Source organism: Ranitomeya variabilis, chromosome 1 (genome assembly GCF_051348905.1).
Source record: "Ranitomeya variabilis isolate aRanVar5 chromosome 1, aRanVar5.hap1, whole genome shotgun sequence".
Classification (NCBI taxonomy): domain Eukaryota; kingdom Metazoa; phylum Chordata; class Amphibia; order Anura; family Dendrobatidae; genus Ranitomeya; species Ranitomeya variabilis.
In genome coordinates this window covers 1,118,172,767-1,118,195,048 of record NC_135232.1, presented here as the reverse complement: position 1 = coordinate 1,118,195,048, position 22,282 = coordinate 1,118,172,767, and the positions used below count along the sequence as shown (strand labels likewise).

The window sequence follows — 22,282 nt, the reverse complement described above, 5'->3', positions numbered from 1 at the left end:
GATGTAAATATCTGCAACTTAAATTTCACCTATGCAATGTATTGGATGTGGTGAATCCGCACGGTTCAGTGATCTCATATGGATTCACCTGCGCTCAATAGACATCATCCCTTTATAACATACATGACCATCAAATGCTTTTAACGCTTGGAGTGTCAGGAAGCAATCTATCAGCCCCCACCACTGCTACACACTGATCACCTTGTACTTCTGTGTCTTGCTCAGTGGTGGTCGGGCTCAGCCTCCTCACCTTGGTCGTGTCTCTGAGCACTGAACACTTTGTACTTCTGTGTCTTTCTCAGCGGTGGTCAGGCTCAGCCTCCTCACCTTGGTCGTGTCTCTGAGCACTGAACACTTTGTACTTCTGTGTCTTTCTCAGCTGTGGTCGGGCTCAGCCTCCTCACTTGGCCATGTCTCTGAGCACTGATCACCTTGTACTTCTGTGTCCTTCTCAGCGGTGGTCAGGCTCAGCCTCCTCACTTGGCCATGTCTCTGAGCACTGATCACCTTGTACTTCTGTGTCCTTCTCAGCGGTGGTCAGGCTCAGCCTCCTCACTTGGCCATGTCTCTGAGCACTGATCACCTTGTACTTCTGTGTCCTTCTCAGTGTTGGTCGGGCTCAGCCTCCTCACCTTGGTCGTGTCTCTGAGCACTGAACACTTTGTACTTCTGTGTCTTTCTCAGCTGTGGTCGGGCTCAGCCTCCTCACTTGGCCATGTCTCTGAGCACTGATCACCTTGTACTTCTGTGTCCTTCTCAGCGGTGGTCAGGCTCAGCCTCCTCACCTTGGTCATGTCTCTGAGCACTGAACACCTTGTACGTCTGTGCCTTGCTCAGTGGTGGTCGGGCTCAGCCTCCTCACCTCGGCCGTGTCTCTGAGCACTGAACACCTTGTACTTCTGTGTCTTTCTCAGCGGTGGTCGGGCTCAGCCTCCTCACTTGGCCATGTCTCTGAGCACTGATCACCTTGTACTTCTGTGTCTTGCTCAGTGGTGGTCGGGCTCAGCCTCCTCACCTCGGCCGTGTCTCTGAGCACTGAACACCTTGTACTTCTGTGTCTTTCTCAGCGGTGGTCGGGCTCAGCCTCCTCACTTGGCCATGTCTCTGAGCACTGATCACCTTGTACTTCTGTGTCTTGCTCAGTGGTGGTCGGGCTCAGCCTCCTCACCTCGGCCGTGTCTCTGAGCACTGAACACCTTGTACTTCTGTGTCTTGCTCAGTGTTGGTCGGGCTCAGCCTCCTCACCTCGGCCATGTCTCTGAGCACTGAACACCTTGTACTTCTGTGTCTTGCTCAGTGTTGGTCGGGCTCAGCCTCCTCACCTTGGTCGTGTCTCTGAGCACTGAACATCTTGTACTTCTAGCCTACAGGGAGGTTGCAGTTCTGGGATATGGCAGCACTGGAGGATAATGGCTTCCTGTTGTCTTCACGATTTATACTTCTCGTATCTTTGGCCATTATTGAGCTGCTTTTTTTCTTCACACCTTTTTTTATGAGCCTGGTGACTTTTTGCCTCAAAACTTTGCTGGTTCTGTGATCACTCCAATATATGAGCAATATCAGGAGTGTAAGAAAAAATTCTGCTGCAGTTATCTGAATCAGGTTTGCAGAAATCCAGGTTTGCTGATATAATAACCTGTCAGGAATCTGTCACTGGTTCTTAGGGGCATTTGGGGAGTTCAGATAAGCGGTGCTTGCACCTCACATTTCGGTCCATCACCGTAACTATATGTCCTCGGGGTGTATTCATATGTATCACCCTCCAATAATACACACCGAACATCCCCTCACTGTCGGATACCCCACTTTAGACACGCCATAATTATCGGATACTCCTCATTATTAGATCTTAGGCAGATATTAATGTTACGGATGATAGTTGCTGAGCCTTATAATTACCTACACATTCCTGTGGGAAAAGTCTTGTGATATGGTATACAGCCTAAAATCTGCTACTTGTTTTCCCCCACTCCATGCAGGCGAGACCCTCACTTCAGTAGGGGGTCTTTCTCCTTCCTTCCGGCCTCCATTGTTTGGTCGTCTCCCTCCAGAACTTTGTCCTGTGATGCTGACTGACCAGGCACATTGCTCCCTCCTCTCATCTCCTCCCTCCTTCCATGCTGCTGCTGTGTTTTCTGCGATGTGACTCCTCCAGGCTTTCTCTGTGACCTCCAGCACTTTCCCATCTCCCCCTCATACCTGGATGTGAAGTCCCAGCAGAAGCACAGACTCCTGGCATCCATGTGAGTTTACTGGTGTCTCTTCTGATCTTGGAAAAGTTTTAGTTCTGTATAGATTTGGGGGCTGGAGTGGTCTCCACATTCCCATGCGCCTTGGTCTGGGTTGGATGTGACTATAAAAAGAAAAGGCCCTGTGCCAAGTGCGGCGTTTATCCGTCACATACAGATACAGCAGAGCTGAGTCTGCTTGGATACAGCAAAGTATAGAGAGCCGAGTTTGTTGGATACAAAAGAGCAGCTTTTATTAGATACAGGTAATATTTATTTTGTCATGTGCAGCAGAGTTGTGTGTGGTGGGATAAAGCAGCTGCGCTTAGTTTGGACAGACCTTCCAGTGGTTACACTAAGTATGTACGGACTTACCAGTAATGCTGAGTGTGGGTGGACTTACCTGGACACTGAGTTTGGAAGGACTAACCAGCGACACTGAGTTTGGACGGACTTACCGGCAACACTGAGTTTGGGTGGACTTACCGGTGACACTGAGTTTGGATGGACTTACCGGCGACACTGTTTGGACGGACTAACCGGCGACACTGAGTTTGGACGGACTTACCAGCGACACTGAGTTTGGACAGACTTACCGGTGACACTGAGTTTGGATGGAATAACCAGCAACACTGAGTTTGGACGGACTTACCAGCGACACTGAGTTTGGATGGACTTACCAGCGACACTGAGTTTGGACAGGCTTACCGGTGACACTGAATTTGGATGGACTTACCGGTGATGCTGAGTTTGGACAGACTTACCGGTGATGCTGAGTTTGGATGGACTTACCGGCGACACTGAGTTTGGGTGGACTTACCGGTGACACTGAGTTTGGATGGAATTACCGGTGACACTGAGTTTGGACGGAATAACCGGCAACACTGAGTTTGGACGGACTTACCAGCAACACTGAGTTTGGACGGACTTGCCGGTGACACTGAGTTTGGATGGACTTACCAGCGACACTGAGTTTGGACAGGCTTACCCGTGACGCTGAATTTGGATGGACTTACCGGTGATGCTGAGTTTGGACGGACTTACCGGTGACACTGAGTTTGGACGGACTTACCAGTGACACTGAGTTTGGATAGACTTACCAGCGACACTGAGTTTGAACAGACTTACCGGTGACACTGAGTTTGGATGGACTTACCGGTGACACTGAGTTTGGATGGACTTACCGGCGACACTGAGTTTGGACAGCCTTGCAGGTGACACTGAGTTTGGACGGACTTATAGGTGACACTGAGTTTGGATAGACTTACTGGCAACACTGACTTTGAACTGACTTTCCGGCAACACTGAGTTTGGATGAACTTACTGACAACACTGAGTTTGGACGGACTTACCAGCAACACTGAGTTTGAAAGGACTTACCGGCAACACTGAGTTTGGATGGACTTACCGGCGACGCTCAGTTTGGATGGACTTACCGGCGACGCTGAGTTTGGATGGACTTGGCATTGGTGACGCTGTGTTTGGATGGACTTACAGGCATCGCTGAGTTTTGACGGACTACTGGCGACAGTGAGTTTGGACGGACTTAACTGAGACACTGAGTTTTGATGGATTTACTATCGACGCTGAGTTTGGACGGACTTATCGATGATGCTGAGTTTGGCTTAACAGCGACGACACAGAGTTTAGAAAGCTTTAGCAGGGACGATACTAAATTTGGACGGACTTAGTGGCAACAATGAGTTTGGATGGACTTTGCTGCGGCGATGCTGAGTTTGGATGGTGAATTTTTTGTGGGTACAGAAGATCTGTTTTTTTTGCTTTTCATATTGGCTTTGTGGCTTTACATGGGATTGCAGTGAGGCCGCATTCAGATTATTTATCATATGCGATGAGAAAAGTAGTAAAATCAGTCTGAGAAACCTCTATTAACACTAATACATTCATGGGAACCTTCTGACGCCAGTGGTGCCTGTTGCATTTCAGATCCGATCCTGCATCTAACTATTATATTACAAAGTAACCTAAATGTACGCTACGATGGAGGACATTTCTCATTGCGTTTCCGCCAGCATTATTTTGTTCAAATTCATTTCTTTGTTGTAAAACCCTAAGCCAGATTTATCAGTTTTCCTTTTGTGTAACACCAGTTTTTAGTACCTGCGTCAGAAGTTAAAAATTATCCGAAAAGGAGAATTGTTCATTATTCGGCACAAAGTATGGCATATTTCTGATTGTGTTTCTACAACAAGTTGCATGTTCTAGACGGGGCAGATCAGTCGCAGGAAAGACGCGGAACAAATATATTTAAGCGATGTCCATTTCTTGCTTAAAAAGACCTGCAAAATTCTACATTAATGTGCGACATTTGAAACATTGGTGTCAGGCTCTTATCTAGCTGTAACCATGCTTAAGAAGTTTCTGCTAACGTGTCTTGTGACAGTTTTATCAGCGAGGTGCAACACTGAAGTGAACTAAAGATTTGGTGCAAATTCTGCGATTATTTTAATAAATATGGGTCTCGGTGTATGTGCAAATATTAGACTTCTGGTATAAAACGTATAATAGGGATATAGGATGAATAGTAAACAATGTATCGCCTCTAGTACAAGTCAGATCATGAGTTTCTCAGGTGAAGTTTACACAAGTGACTTCTTCTGCAGACATTCCGCTGACGTTTCGCCTTTACTCAGTCCTCACGAGTTCATGAGATGATCATGTAAAACTTTCACATAGTGCCTGATATTTTCTGCGTATGTTCACATGAACCAGAGGTGCGTAGGAAATGTGAAATCAAAGACTAGATTCTTGGGGTACATTCCCACGAGCAGCAACCGAAAATGCACTGGGTGGGAGAGTATCAGCGTTGTGGGTGACATTTTTCTTTACCACTCAATCTGACACTGTAGGGAAGATCTATTAAATCAGCCTTTTTTTGCACACTTAAGTCATTTTGCTGAGGTATTGTAGCAGAATCTAAGTGGAAACCTCAAAAGTTTTTGAGGAGGATTTGGAAAGTTTTTGCTCATAGGCTTTGTGCCCACAGTGTCTTTTTCATGAAGATATAGAAACTACTTTCTGTTCTTATGTTCAGACTTTTCAACATCTTTGAACCTCTTCAGGTTTCTAAAAACACCAAGCGATTAAAAGAAGTGACCTATCAGTCCAATCTCCTGGCATTTTTCTTCCGAGTCAGTGGGAAAACTCAAAAGACAATTAGATGTTGTTTTGGAGCATTTTGTCATCGTTTTTGCTTTAAAAAATAGTGTTTTCTTCATTATTCAAAGAGGTGGAAAAAAAAAGACCAAATAAAACTGTACAAAACCCTCCCCCCAAAAGAATATCCAAAAAACACAGTTCAGAGTTTCCTGAATCTTCTGCTTCAAAAAACTCGTTGGGTTCGGCTGAAGCCTTTGCCACTGAGAGGAAAAATTAGGATTTTATAGTTTTTTCTCATATTTTGTTCCCAAAACTCTAAGGAAGGGTAGGTTCAGCTGTGGAGGTTACGATGCAAACTTTTTAACCTGGAAAAAGTTTCACATATGGAGTTCTACATTACTTTTTTTTATGGATACAAGAGAAAGGAGTACATGAAAAAACACTACAAAACGATATAAAAGAAAGTTCTTTTATAGAATCAGTTTACAAACAAACAAATATAAAAAAAATAAATCAACAGTAAAATAAAATAAGGAGGAGACAATGCCAGTACCCTGAGGAGGAGTAACCGGTCAGTAGTATGACGTGAGCAAGCAAAGGCAGCAGCACTCAGGTGCAGACTAACAACCACATTATAATACCAAGTGCCATATACGTTGTTGTGAATTCTGCTCTTGGGTTCCCCCCGGTGGTTGCTGGTGGTAATGCAGTTGTCCCTGGGTTGCAATCCTAGGCAGGTGTTCCTGCTGATTGCAGCTCTGACTGGGGTATTTAGGTGTGCAGGATTCATTAGTCCTTGCCAGTTGTCAATTGTTCTTGGAGGTTTGTTGTGAATTCCGTTCTTGGGCTCCATCCTGTGGTTGCGAATGGTATTTTTGGGAGTTCTGCTCTTGGGCTCCCTCTGGTGGTTTCAAGTGGAACTTAGCAGCTGCTGTCACTAATCGGTTCCCTGGCCTTGTTATTTAACTGGGCTTTTGGCTGTAGTTGATGCCAGCTGTCAATGTTCTCCTGTGGATTCAGACCTTTTCTGGAAGTTCTCTGTTGGCCAGTCCATTTCAGCTCAAGATAAGTTCTGCTAGTTTTTGGGTGTTTCCCTGCTTATGACCTTCTGTTCAGTTTAAGTTATGTCTCTTTTGTCCAGCTTGTCATTATGAAATATTCCGGCTAGTTGGAAGCTCTGGGGTTGCAGATTTGCCCCTCCACACCGTGAGTCGGTGTGGGGGTTATTTTTGTAAACTCTGCGTGGACATTTAGTTTTTATACTGACCGCACAGTAGCCTTTTCTATCTCTGTCTATTTAGATAGTGTTGGCCTCCTTTGCTAAAATTCTAGTTTCATTTCTGAGTTTGTCATTTCCCTCTCCACTCACCGTCAATATATGTGGGGGCTATCTTTCCTTTGGGGGTTTCTCTGAGGCGAGATAGTTTTCCGTTTCCATCTTCAGGGGTAGCTAGTTCTTAGGCTGTGAAGAGGCGTCTAGGCAGAGATAGGAACGCTCCACGGCTATTTCTGTTGTGAACTGTATTTCTTGGCTCCCTCTTGTGATCACTAGCGGTATGACACTTGGATTGTCTTTCTCCAGGTTGGTACCCACCTGGTTTGTTAGGCCTTGGGTGTTCCTATTTAGACTTCCTGGAAACTCAGTCTAGTGCCTGGAATCGATGTAGTCAGTCTATGTCTGTTTGCTCCTGACTCCTGGTCTCCTGCTTTTTGCAAGATAAGCTAAGTCCTGCTTTCTTATTTTTGTTTATTCGCATTGCTGCTATTTTGTTCCAGCCTGTTACAATGTGATTCCTGATTTTTGCTGGAAGCTCTAGGGGGCTGATATTCTCCCCCCACACCGTTAGTCGGTGCGGGGGTTCTTGGATATTCAGCGTGGATATTTTTGTAGGGTTTTTGCTGACCGCATAAGTTCTCTTCCTATTTTCTGCTATTAATTAGTGGGCCTCTCTTTGCTAAATCTAGTTCATACTTACGTTTGTCTTTTCTTCTTACCTCACCGTTATTATTTGTGGGGGGCTTGTATCATAACTTTGGGGTTCTTTCTCTTGAGGCAAGCGAGGTCTTATTTTCTCTGAAAGGGTTAGTTAGTTCTCCGGCTGGTGCGAGACGTCTAGAATCAACGTAGGTACGTTCCCTGGCTACTTCTAGTTGTTGCGCTAGGATCAGATATACGGTCAGCCAAGTTACCACCTCCCTATGAGCTGGTTTTTGTGTTTGCGGACTTAGCTGGAACTTCTGAGATCCTCTACCACTAGGATCATAACAGTATTCCAGGCCATAAAGTGAATATTTAATGCATTGCAGAAGCGGGATTAAAAGAAAAGAAGTTAGAGGTTTTTTTTTTGTTTTTTTTCTTCTTCCCCTTTTTCCTCTGAGTGGCTTGAAGCTCTGCTGCAGACATGAATGTTCAGACTCTGATTACTAGTGTGGATCAGCTTGCTGCACGAGTGCAGGGCAGTCAGGATTTTGTTACTAGTACTCCTATGTCAGAGCCTAAGATACCTATTCCTGAGCTTTTCTCTGGTGATCGATTTAAATTTAGGAATTTTAGTAATAATTGTAAATTGTTTCTATCTTTGAGACCTCGTTCGTCTGGAGACTCAGCTCAGCAAGTTAAAATTGTTATCTCTTTCTTGCGTGGCGACCCTCAGGATTGGGCTTTTTCATTGGCGCCAGGAGATCCGGCATTGGCAAATATTGATGCGTTTTTTCTGGCGCTCGGATTGCTTTATGAGGAGCCCAATCTTGAAATTCAGGCAGAAAAAGCGTTGCTGACTATCTCTCAGGGCCAGGATGAGGCTGAAGTGTATTGCCAAAAATTTCGGAAATGGTCCGTGCTCACTCAATGGAATGAGTGTGCTCTGGCCGCAAATTTCAGAAATGGCCTTTCTGAAGCCATTAAGAATGTGATGGTGGGTTTTACCATTCCTACAAGTCTGAGTGATTCTATGGCTCTGGCCATTCAGATAGATCGGCGTTTGCGGGAGTGCAAATCTGCTAATCCTCTGGCAGTGTTGTCTGAACAGACACCTGACTCAATGTTATGTGATAGAATTCAGACTAGAACTGAACGACGAAATCATAGACGTCAGAATGGGTTGTGTTTTTACTGTGGTGATTCTACACATGTTATCTCAGCATGCTCTAAACGCCTAACAAAGATGGTTAGTCCTGTCACCATTGGTAATTTGCATCCTAAGTTTATTTTGTCTGTAACTCTAATTTGCTCATTGTCTTCCTACCCTGTTATGGCATTTGTGGATTCAGGTGCAGCCCTGAGTCTTATGGACTTGTCGTTTGCCAAGCGCTGTGGTTTTGTCCTGGAGCCTTTAAAAAATCCCATTCCTCTTAGAGGAATTGATGCTACGCCATTGGCGGAGAATAAACCGCAGTATTGGACACAAGTGACCATGTGCATGACTCCTGAACATCGGGAGGTGATTCGTTTTCTTGTTCTGCATAAAATGCATGATTTGGTTCGTGCCTTTCACGCTGCTCATCCTGATCGCCCTGGTGGTCTTGGTGAGGGTTCGGTGACCCCTCCTTAAAGGGGGGGTACTGTTGTGAACTGTATTTCTTGGCTCCCTCTTGTGATCACTAGCGGTATGACACTTGGATTGTCTTTCTCCAGGTTGGTACCCACCTGGTTCGTTAGGCCTTGGGTGTTCCTATTTAGACTTCCTGGAAACTCAGTCTAGTGCCTGGAATCGATGTAGTCAGTCTATGTCTGTTTGCTCCTGACTCCTGGTCTCCTGCTTTTTGCAAGATAAGCTAAGTCCTGCTTTCTTATTTTTGTTTATTCGCATTGCTGCTATTTTGTTCCAGCCTGTTACAATGTGATTCCTGATTTTTGCTGGAAGCTCTAGGGGGCTGATATTCTCCCCCCACACCGTTAGTCGGTGCGGGGGTTCTTGGATATTCAGCATGGATATTTTTGTAGGGTTTTTGCTGACCGCATAAGTTCTCTTCCTATTTTCTGCTATTAATTAGTGGGCCTCTCTTTGCTAAATCTAGTTCATACTTACGTTTGTCTTTTCTTCTTACTTCACCGTTATTATTTGTGGGGGGCTTGTATCATAACTTTGGGGTTCTTTCTCTTGAGGCAAGCGAGGTCTTATTTTTTCTGAAAGGGTTAGTTAGTTCTCCGGCTGGTGCGAGACGTCTAGAATCAACGTAGGTACGTTCCCTGGCTACTTCTAGTTGTTGCGCTAGGATCAGATATACGGTCAGCCAAGTTACCACCTCCCTATGAGCTGGTTTTTGTGTTTGCGGACTTAGCTGGAACTTCTGAGATCCTCTACCACTAGGATCATAACATATTTCTAGTGTTGGTGTTAGGAGTAGGAATTGCGGTCAGTAAAGTTACCACCTCCTCAGAGCTAGTTCATTATTTGTTTTTCCCACCAGGTCATTTCAGTGCTGCTCCGTAATCACTAGGTCATATCAGTGATTTCTGTCTGTGGAGCTGCCACCTCCTCTGAGCTTGTTCATGATTGGTTTTACCCACCAGGTCATCTCAGTACCGCTCCGTAACCACCAGGTCATAACAGAGGTTATTCATCTCTGTCTGGTTCCTCCTGCCCTGCGGCCAAATCAGCCAAGATAAGTGTCTGGTTTTGTTTCTGCTGCACACATGCGGTGTGCTTTACAATTCAGTGCTATTCATTGTTTTTTTCTTGTCCAGCTTAGACTGTTTGGATATTTTCAGTCAAGTTGGATTCTCAGGAGATGCAGAGATACATTTCATACAGTTATATGCTTACCCATCGTGAATCCAGACCGGAAAACAATCTCCTCACAACCCCTGACGCGCGTTTCGTGTGCCCGCTTTCTCAAAGGGGAAGTAGTATAGTTGTCCTATCTCTAATGCACCATTTATAGAGCCCAGACTCGCCAATTATTGATGGCGCATGTGCACATGACCCCGCACATAACATAAAGTGTACCCCACTGCCGTCAACGTGCACTGCGCATGCGGGGGACCCAGCACCCTATGACGTCAGTAAACATGCGCATCGCAGGTACAATAGACGTCAGATAGAGAGACAATGTCGGGTAGTCACACAGCGCATGCGCACTATTGGCGGCCATATTGTTGGAGACCAAATAGGTAATATAATGTGGAAACCAAGTCCCCGTCATGGAACCCTGCCATTTATCACCGGTACTATTGTATTCTATCCAAATACAGAGAGATACACAGAGTATAATGCAAATCAATAGCATAAAGTGAACAATAAAGAAAGAAGGGGGAAAGAAAGAAGCAACAAGGTAAGAACCTACTGAGGAAGAATCATGAGATAGCATGCAAAAATAAAAAAGAACAATACTACAGTATTATTGTCCCTTTTTATTTTGTAAAAATGTTGATTTCCTTGTGGATTTGCTGCAGATTAATTATGTAATCCTCCGAGAAATACTTGTCCCGCTCAGTAGGACTCTTTAAGGAGCAGTACTACAGTGTCTGCAGATACATTTTGCTATATATGGCATATATATACAGTAAATATATATATACCGGTATATAATCCACTTACACTCTGCTATCACGTGCCCCCCACCACCCAGTTTCCTCTCTACATACATTGCCAGACATTTCCTGTAGGGCGTTACATGATATAGATGATGCATCTAAGAGAACATCAAGGCGAGATTAATATCCTCCAAATTTTCTACAAATGTCAAAATAATGCATAAATGTGTTATTATTTTTTAAATTATTTTTATTATTTATTTTTTAGATTATTTACTATTTTGCTGAAATGTTAAAACCACAACATAAATGTAGAGGTTGGAGAATTAGGCTATGTGCACACTTTGCGTATGTTCACGCACAGTTTATTTGTTTTCTACATGGAAAAAAAGAACCCAGAAAACCATAGCAGAAACGATGTTGAACGTTTTTGTGGCATCTTTGATATGGTTTCTGAAGGTTTTTTACGTGTTTTTTTGTGCACAGCCCTTTTGATCTCAGCAGGGTAAAAACTGCAAATAAAAATCTGAAAGAACTGAAGGTTTATTCGTGTTTCTGATACTGTAAAATGTGCTGGGGAAGAAAATTGCATAAAAATGCTACGTGTGAACCAGCTCTAATACTAAGGCTAGGTTCACATTGCGTTAATGTGTGCATGCTAACGGACAGCGTTGCACGGCGAAAATGTCGCAATTAACGCCATGCAACGGGTCCGTTAGCGTGCCCATTGACAGCAATGTGAAGTTTCCCTCTAGCGCATCGCAAGCGCGTGCCTTTTTTCGGCTCGCGCTAGCGATGTGCCGTTCTTTTGTAGCGCGCCTCGGACGCTGCTTGCAGCGTCCGCGGCGCGCCCGAGGTCCGTTCCCCGCTCTCGCAGATCGGGGATCTGCGAGAGCGGGGACGTTAACGCGACCCCTAACGCGGCCCCTAAAAAAACAGTGCGTTAGCGCAATCCGCTAGCGCTAAACGGATTGCCCTAACGCAATGTGAACCTAGCCTAAGAAACCTGAGTGCCCAAAAATTCCATCTACAGGATATCTGGAAGGTCCCTGCTCCATAGTAATGTATTCATCTAGTTATGAAGTTAGACCAATTGTCCCAAATATTATATTCACTCCTAGGCTCACATATGCACTGAATGGGGTGGCAGTGGTCATACTAGAATTGAGACCCCCCATTGTAGTGATCAAGGGTTCCGTAGTGCAAGGACCCCCCAGGTATCAAACATTCATTACCTATACCGGCATCTTTCTTGGGAAAACTCTTTTAACCCTTTTCCAACATAAAATGTGTTCTTTGGGTTCCATATATTGTATCCATGTAGTTATTGCCGGAAAAAGGAACAATCAGAACAGCAGATTTACGGCATCACCACGCTTTCCTTAAAAAATGCAATAAAGAGCGATCAAACGATAGTAGGTAATGTAAAATGTAAAAAAAAAAAAAAAGCCACGCAAGAAACAAGCTCTTGCATGGCTCAAAACACCCTTTTTTTCAAACTGATTTTTTTTTCCATTTTAAATATATATATATATACATTCCAAACTTGTATTGTGTCGCCATATTCTTACTGACCTGGAGAACCATGTTGTTTCCAGGGTTTTTTTCAGCACCATGTAACAAAACCTGAAAAAAAATGATGTTGATTTCACTCTTTCACTCCACTTTTATTTTTTTTTATTTTTCAGTACATGATATGTTACATGATTGAGAAATGTCATTAAAAACTTCAATTCGTCCTGCAAAAACAAAACAAAACTTCTCCACATACAGCTATGTTTATGTTAAAAAAAATGGCTCTTGGATGAAGGAGAGGAGGAAAAAGAAAAAAAGCGTAAAAGCAAAAATTAACCCGGGGTTTAATAGAGGTCAAAAGTGGGTCATACAGCCCACCCGGGCCATATAGAGTTGGATTATTAGGCCACGTTCACACTAGTAGTATTTGGTCAGTATTTTACATCAGTATTTGTAAGCCAAAACCAGGAGTGGAACAAATACTGACCAAACACTAAACTTGTGAACATGGCTTTAAGGCACATATGTCAAACTCTGGGCTGTGGGTCAAATCTGACCCACAGGGTGAGTATTTTTGGCCCTTTATACTGTATGGAGGACTATGTAGGGCTATTATGTACGGAAGGCAATGCAGGGCCCATTATATTGTATGGAGCAATATATGGGTCAATTATACTGTATGGAGCAATATGTGGGGCCCATTGTACTGTATGGAGCACTGTGTGGGGCCCATTATACTGTATGGATCAGTTTTTGTGGTCACTAGACTGTATGGAGCACTATGTGGGGCCATCATACTGTATAGAGGACTATATGGGGCCATTATACTGTATTGAGCAATAAATGGAGTCCATTATACTGTATAAAGGATTATGTGGGGCCCATTATACTGTATGGAGGACTATGTGGGGCCCATTAAACTGTAGGGAGCAATATATGAGGCCCATTATACTGTATGGAGCAGTTGTGTCCATAATACTGTATGGAGGGCTGTGTGTACTGTGATAGGGTCATCATACTTTGCTGGGGAGGATTGTACTGTATGGAGGAGTATGTGGGGCCATTACACTGTATAGACCAATATATGGGCCCCATTATACTATATAGATGATTTTCTGGAGCCCATTATACTGTATGGAGGACTATGTGGCCCCATTATAATGTATGGAGCAATATATGGGGCCCATTATACTGTGTGATGCACTATGTGGGGTCCATTATACTGTATGGAGCAATATATAGGGCTATTATACTGTATGGAGCAATATATGAGGTCCATTGTTCTGTATGGAGCACTATATGGGGCCCATTATTCTATATGGCGCACTATATGCGGTACATTATTCTGTATGGAGCATTATATGGGGACCGTTATTCTGTATGGAGCAATATATGGGGCCCATTATACTGTATGGAGCACTATTTGGGCCCATTATACAGGGTGGGCCATTTATATGGATACACCTAAATAAAATGGGAATGGTTGGTGTGATATCAACTTCCTGTTTGTGGCACATTAGTATATGGGAGGAGGGAAACTTTTCAAGATGGGTGGTGACCATGGCGGCTATTTTGAAGTCAGCCATTTTGGATCCAACTTTATTTTTTCCAATGGGAAGACGGTCATGTGACACATCAAACTTATTGAGAATTTCACAAGAAAAACAATGGAGCGCTTGGTTTTAAAGTAACTTTATTCTTTCATAAGTTATTTACAAGTTTATGACCACTTATAAAATATGTTCAAAGTGCTGCCCATTGTGTTGGATTGTCAATATACTAATATACTGTACTAACCATATACTAACGTGCCACAAACAGGAAGTTGATATCACCAGCCATTCCCATTTTATTAACCCCTTCATGACCCAGCCTATTTTGGCCTTAATGACCTTGCCGTTTTTTGCAATTCTGACCAGTATCCCTTTATGAGGTAATAACTCAGGAACGCTTCAACGGATCCTAGCGATTCTGAGATTGTTTTTTCGTGACATATTGGGCTTCATGTTAGTGGTAAATTTAGGTCGATAATTTCTGAGTTTATTTGTGAAAAAAAACGGAAATTTGGCGAAAATTTAGAAAATTTTGCAATTTTCACATTTTGAATTTTTATTCTGTTAAACCAGAGAGTTATGTGACACAAAATAGTTAATAAATAACGTTTCCCACATGTCTACTTTACATCAGCACAATTTTGGAAACAAATTTTTTTTTTGCTAGGAAGTTATAAGGGTTAAAATTTGACCAGTGATTTCTCATTTTTACAACAAAATTTACAAAACCATTTTTTTTAGGGACCACCTCACATTTGAAGTCATTTTGAGGGTTCTATATGGCTGAAAATACCCAAAAGTGACACCATTCTAAAAAATGCACCCCTCAAGGTGCTCAAAACCACATTCAAGAAGTTTATTAACCCTTCAGGTGTTTCACAGCAGCAGAAGCAACATGGAAGTAAAAAATGAACATTTAACTTTTTAGTCACAAAAATGATCTTTTAGCAACAATTTTTTTATTTTCCCAAGGGTAAAAGGAGAAACTGGACCACGGACCTTGTTGTCCAATTAGTCCTGAATACGCTGATACCTCATATGTGGGGGTAAACCACTGTTTGGGCGCACGGCAGGGCTCGGAAGGGAAGGAGTGCCATTTGACTTTTTGAATGAAAAATTGGCTCCAATCTTTAGCGGACACCATGTCGCGTTTGGAGAGCCCCCGTGTGCCTAAACATTGGAGCTCCCCCACAAGTGACCCCATTTTGGAAACTAGACCCCCCAAGGAACTTATATAGAAGCATAGTGAGCACTTTAAACCCCCAGGTACTTCACAAATTGATCCGTAAAAATGAAAAAGTCCTTTTTTTTCAAAAAAAAATTATTTTAGCCTCAATTTTTTCATTTTCACATGGGCAACAGGATAAAATGGATCCTAAATTTTGTTGGGCAATTTCTCCTGAGTACACCAATACCTCACATGTGGGGGTAAACCACTGTTTGGGCACATGGTAAGGCTCGGAAGGGAAGGAGCGCCATTTGACTTTTTGAATGAAAAATTATCTCCATCGTTAGCGGACACCATGTCGCGTTTGGAAATCCCCTGTGTGCCTAAACATTGGAGCTCCTCCACAAGTGACCCCAATTTGGAAACTAGACCCCCCAAGGAACTTATCTAGAGGCATATTGAGCACTTTAAACCCCCAGGTTCTTCACAAATTGATCCGCAAAAATGAAAAAGTACTTTTTTTCACACAAAATTTCTTTTAGCCTCAATTCTTTCATTTTCACATGGGCAACAGGATAAAATGGATACTAAAATTTGTTGGGCAATTTCTCCTGAGTACGCCGATACCTCATATGTGGGGGTAAACCACTGTTTGGGTGCACGGCAAGGCTCGGAAGGGGAGGCGTGCCATTTGACTTTTTGAATGGAAAATTAGCTCCAATCGTTAGCGGACACCATGTCGTGTTTGGAGAGCCCCTGTGTGCCTAAACATTGGAGCTCCCCTACAAGTGACCCCATTTTGGAAACTAGACCCCCCAAGGAACTTATCTAGATGCATAGTGAGCACTTATAACCCCCAGGTGCTTCACAGAAGTTTATAACGCAGATTCGTGAAAATAAAAAATAATTTTTCTTTCCTCAAAAATGATTTTTAGCCCAGAATTTTTTATTTTCCCAAGGGTAATAGGAGAAATTGGACCCCAAATGTTGTTGTCCAGTTTGTCCTGAGTACGATGATACCCCATATGTGGGGGTAAACCACTGTTTGGGGGCACGGCAGGGCTCGGAAGGGAAGGCACGCCATTTGGCTTTTTGAATGGAAAATTAGCTCCAATCATTAGCGGACACCATGTCGCGTTTGGAGAGCCCCTGTGTGCCTAAACATTGGAGCTCCCGCACAAGTGACCCCATTTTGGAAACTAGACCTCCCAAGGAACTAATCTAGATGTGTGGTGAGCACTTTGAACCCCCAAGTGCTTCACAGAAGTTTATAACGCAGAGCCATGAAAATAAAAAATAATTTTTCTTTTCTCAAAAATGATTTTTTAGCCCACAATTTTTTATTTTCCCAAGGGTAACAGGAGAAATTGTCCAGTTTCTCCTGAGTACGCGGATACCCCATATGTGGGGGTAAACCACTGTTTTGACACACGTCGGGGTTCGTAAGGGAAGTAGTGACGTTTTGAAATGCAGACTTTGATGGAATGCTCAGCGGGCGTCAGGTTGCGTTTGCAGAGCCCCTGATGTGCCTAAACAGTAGAAACCCCCCACAAGTGACCCCATTTTGGAAACTAGACCCCCGGAGGAACTTATCTAGATGTGTGGTGAGCACTTTCAACCCCCAAGTGCTTCACAGAAGTTTATAACGCAGAGCCGTGAAAATAAAAAATAATTGTTCTTTCCTCAAAAATTATGTTTTAGCAAGTAATTTTTTATTTTTGCAAGGGTAACAGGAGAAATTGGACCCCAACAGTTGTTGCCCAGTTTGTCCTGAGTACGCTGGTACCCCAAATGTGGGGGTAAACCACTGTTTGGGCGCACGTCGGGGCTTGGAAGGGAGGGAGCACCATTTGACTTTTTGAACGCAAGATTGGCTGGAATCAATGGTGGCGCCATGTTGCGTTTGGAGACCCCTGATGTGCCTAAACAGTGGAAACCCCTCAATTCTAACTTCAACAATAACCCCAACACACCCCTAATCCTAATCCCAACTGTAGCCATAACCCTAATCACAACCCTAACCCCAACACACCCCTAACCACAACCCTAACCGCAACACACCCGTAACCCTAATTCCAACCCTAATCCTAACCCTAATCCCAACCCTAACCCTAATCCCAACCCTAACCACAACTGTAACCCCAACACACCCCTAACCCTATCCGTAACTCTAACTACAAGCCTAATCTTAAACCTATTTCCAACCCTAGCCCTAATTCCAACCCTAACTCTAATTCCAAAGCTAACCCTAAGGCTATGTGCCCACGTTGCGGATTCGTGTGAGATTTTTCCACACGATTTTTGAAAAATCTGCCGGCAAAAGGCACTGCGTTTTACCTGCGGATTTACAGCAGATTTCCAGTGTTTTTTTGTGCGGATTTCACCTGCGGATTCCTATTGAGGAACAGGTGTAAAACGCTGCGGAATCCTCACAAACAATTGACATGCTGCGGAAAATACAACGCAGCGTTTCTGCACGGAATTTTCCGCACCATGGGCACAGCGGATTTGGTTTTCCATAGGTGTACATGGTACTGTAAACCTGATGGAAAACTGCTACGAATTCACAGCAGCCAATCCGCTGCGGATCCGCGGCCAATCCGCTGCGGATCCGCAGCCAATCCGCTGCGGATCCGAGGCCAATCCGCTGCGGATCCGCGGCGAAATCCGCACTGTGTGCACATGCCATAACCCTACCCCTAACCCTACCCCTAACCCTACCCCTAGTTCTAACCCTAGTTCTAACCCTAACCCTAGTGGAAAAAGAAAAAAAAAAATATTTTCTTTATTTTATTATTGTCCCTACCTATGGGGGTGATAAAGGGGGGGGTTTATTTATTATTTTTTTATTTTGATCGCTGTGATAGAACCTACCACAGCGATCAAAATGTACTTTGTAATGAATCTGCCGGCCGGCAGATTCGGCGGGCGCACTGCGCATGCGCCCGCCATTTTGGAAGATGGCGGCGCCGAGGGAGAAGACGGACCGACTTCGGGAGGCTCGGTAAGTATGAGGGGGTGGTGGGGGGGTGGATCGGAGCACAGGGTGGGGGATCGGAGGACGGGGGAGCGGACAGGAGCACGGGGGAGCGGACAGGGGGACGGAGGGGGGTACCGGACAGAACGGAGGACTGGGGAGGCGATCGGGGGCGGTGGGGGGGGGGGCAGAACATGATTTCCATCCATGGCAGATGCTATTGCAGCATCGGCCATGGCTGGATTGCAATATTTCACCATTTTCATAGGTGAAATATTGCAAATTGCTCTGATTGGCTGTTGCACTTTCAACAGCCAATCAGAGCGATCGTAGCCACGTGGGGGCAAAGCCACCCCCCCTGGGCTGAAGTACAACTCCCCCTCTCCCTGCAGATCGGGTGAAATAGGAGTTAACCCTTTCACCCGATCTGCAGGGACGCGATCATTCCATGACGCATACGCTGCGTCACAGGTCGGATTGGCACCGACTTTCATGATGCAGCGTATGCGTCAAAGGTCGGGAAGGGGTTAAGGTGTATCCATATAAATGGCCCACCCTGCACAGTATGGAGCAGTTGTTGTGGCAATTATATTGTACTAGATTCTGGCCCGATTCTAACGCATCAGGTATTCTAGAATATGTATGTATGTATGTATGTATGTGTATAGCACAGGCCACGTAGTATATAGGAGCCATGTAGTATATAGCAGACAAATACTACGTGGCCTGTGCTATATACTATGTGGCGGCTATATACATACATACATACATACATATTGTAGATTACCCGATGCGTTAATACAGGCCATGCAGTATATAACAGTGGCCACGCAGTATATAACACAGCCCAAACAGTATATAACACAGCCCACGTACTATATAACACAGCCCATGCAGTATATAACACAGCCCACGCAGTATATAGCAGCCACGCAGTATCTAACACAGGCGACGTAGTATATAACACAGGCCACACAGTATTTAACACAGGGCGCGTAGTATATAGCACGGCCCACGCAGTATATAGCAGCTATGCAGTATATAACACAGACACACAGGTGACGTAGTATATAGCACAGGCCACGCAGTATATAACACTGCCATGTAGTATATAGCAGCCACGCAGTATATAACACAGCCCACGTAGTATACATCAGTGTGGGCACCATATCCCTGTTAAAAAAAATAATTAAAATAAAAAAATAGTTATATACTCACCCGCCGGGATCCAGCGAAGCTCTGGCGATGCGCGCGCGGCTGCCGCCATCTTCCGTTCCCAGAATGCATTGCGAAATTACCCAGATGACTTAGCGGTCCCGCTAAGTCTTGTGGGTAATTTCGCAATGCATCTCTGGGAACGGAAGATGGCGGCAGGCGCGAGTGCATCGTCGAACGACGGAAGGTGAGAATAGCAGGTTTTTTGTTTTTTTTATTATTTTTAACATTAGATCTTTTTATTATTTATGCTGCATAGGCAGCATCAATAGTAAAAAGTTGGGGACACTCAGGGTTAATAGCAGTGGTAACGGAGTGCGTTACATCGCGGCATAATGCCGTCCGTTACCGCTGGCATTAACCCTGTGTGAGCAGTGACCGGAGGGGAGTATGCGGGCACTGGGCACTGACTGCAGGGGAGTAGGGAGGGACTAATCGGACTGTGCCCATCGCTGATTGGTTGCGGCAGCCATGACAGGCAGCCGGCGAGACCAATCAGCGACTCGGGATTTCCGTGACGGAAGTTGCCGACAGAAACACGGAAGTACCCTTAGACAATTATATATATAGATGTAGGGCGGTGTGGGGATTACATCTGAGAAATCATACTGTGATGGGCTCGCCATATTTTGCTGGAGGGATTGAGGGAGGTCATCATACCATGCATGTGAAGGGTACTGTGCAGGAATTCACTGTGGGGGTATCATACTGTGTTTTCGGACACTTTTGTTGGCATCATACCTTATTATCTGTATTATTCAGGGTTTTTGTTTTATCCTTTATTACATATTTATATTAGGCCATCTGCATTTTACTGCTCATGCATAACATATTATATTATTCCAATATTGTATTCTAAGATCTATTCATTAAAATATACTTTGTCCGTCGGCCGACCCCGTTGTATTTGATGATAAGGAAAAACTTCCTCAATTGTAGACTTTAGTAATAAATATCAGAGTTGTCCAGCGACTTTTCCCAAGCTTTTAGTTTTGGCCCTCTGTGCATTGGAGTGTGACATTGCTGTAGTCCGTCTGGCTCTGCGCTCGCAGCCAGTAGTCATCTTCCCAGACCTCATCCTGACAATGCGCCTCTGTGATGACTATTGGCCATGTGTATGATGGTGGGCACGTGTTATGTTGTGTGCCAGGGGACCCTGACCTGCTCCGACCTTGTGGATGCCTCCATCTATTCTTGTCGCAACTGATTGCCCAACAATATCGTTTTAGTTTTTTTATGTTTGTACAAGGATCTAGAGAGAACACAAAGGAAAAGGCGTGTAAGTGAACGTTCTCTGGTAACCGCACGTGGCAAGTCAGAAAGTAAATGCACGTGCTCTTATCAACCGAGGAAATCATTCTCGACATTCTCAAATATCTTGAGGGGGTTAGCTGCTATCACAGCAACCTTGGCTTCCATAACACCTCAGTACTGCCACAGGCTGATCACCTCCATGCCACGCAGCATTGATGCAGTAATTGATGCAAAAGGATCCCGACCAAGTATTGAGTGCATTTACTGAACATACATTTCAGTAGGCCAACATTTCAGATTTTAAAATCATTTTTCAAGTTGATGTTATAAAGTATTCTAATTTACTGAGATAATGACTTTTGGGTTTTCGTTGGCTGTAAGCCATAATCATCAACATTAACAGAAATAAACACGTGAAATAGATCACTCTGTTTATAATGACTCTATATAATATATGAGTTTCACTTGTTGTATTAAAGAAGTGAAACAAACTTTTTGATGGTATTCTAATTTTGTGAGAAGCACCTGTATGTAGAGGAAAAAGTCCTCCATATAAAGAAAAAACAATAATATTGAAACAGAAAATTAAAAGATTAAAAATGGACATGTAAACGAACCATACAGCAAATGAAAAAAAGCAAACACTGGACAAATGGATGGGTTGTGTCCATACATTATGCTTACAGTACAACACCTTGCAGAGTGGACTCAAATTCCTATGTAAGCAAATGCACTATGACTAGGCTGAAACCCTACAATGGAGTGGGCGTCCTTGCGAATAGACCCACCAACGATCCTGGGTTAATCTCAAGTGAAGACCTATACATAAGGGGAAAGGGCTCCCTAAAAGAACTAAGGACTGGGAACAAAAACGGGTCACCTCCTAGTAGAAAACACAGAGCAGGCTAGCAGAACCAGAGGTACCAGCACTGCACAAATAATACACACAGAACACAAAGCAAAGCACCAAGCCAGAGCTCAAGCAGATTATCACTGTTGTCCAGCAAGGACTGGGAGGCAGGTGCTGGTTAATAAAAAGTGATACAAACACCTGACCCAAGACAAACCCAGCACCAGAGGAAAAAGACCAGCAGCCAGAACTCCACAAGAAAATGATGGATAGTCACAAACTAACATTCTAACAAATATCATATAAAGATATAAGGATAAGTCCAAGCCAAGAGATATATAGATAGTCCAGTGAGTTCCAGTGTATCCCCTTGACATGCGTTTCGATGGTTTCTACTTCAGAAGAGGTGCATCTAGGTTAAATAGGTTGTTTTGGACTTTAACATTGATGGATGATCCTTAGGATAGGTCATCAATGTCTGATTGGTATTGGTGCGACACCCGGCAATCCTGTCGATCAGCTGTTCTCGGCGTCGTCAGCTGCCAAAATGTCTCAGTTGTGGAACGGAGTTGTCGACGGAGCTGTGCAATTCCGGTCACCATCGGCGGGGATGCCAGATGTCACCTCCACACCGATCAGACATTGATGACCTACCCTAAAAGTTAAAGTCCAGGACAACCGCTTGAAATTCTAACATGGCTGTCACAGCTCCCCCAACATCATACATGAGAGACAATCGGGAAGCTTGGTCGGTCCTGCAGAAACCGTAGGGTTTGACCAACATTATCCTAACTTTTCTGGGTTTCTTTCACAGTATTATTAATCCCTGGTAGTTTGGTTAGATTTGAGGACTTATCTTTTTGGAGGCAATGGACTGTCCGGTCATGTTATTTTAATGCCAAAGACAGACTATCTTGACAGACGAT

General features: G+C 44.1%; 1 protein-coding gene across 2 annotated transcripts in view; it reads left to right on the top strand.

Moving 5' to 3' along the window:
* Window positions 1-22,282, top strand: part of ST3GAL5 (ST3 beta-galactoside alpha-2,3-sialyltransferase 5) — a 120,137-nt gene that overhangs the window by 19,366 nt on the left and 78,489 nt on the right. The window contains exon 1 of one of the 2 annotated variants that reach the window (XM_077280227.1): window positions 2,118-2,243. The exons of the other annotated variant lie outside the window; for it this stretch is intronic. The gene's annotated coding sequence lies outside the window, so the exon portion shown is untranslated. Of the gene's footprint in view, window positions 1-2,117; window positions 2,244-22,282 lie in introns of those variants that run through there. 2 annotated transcript variants of the gene reach the window in all.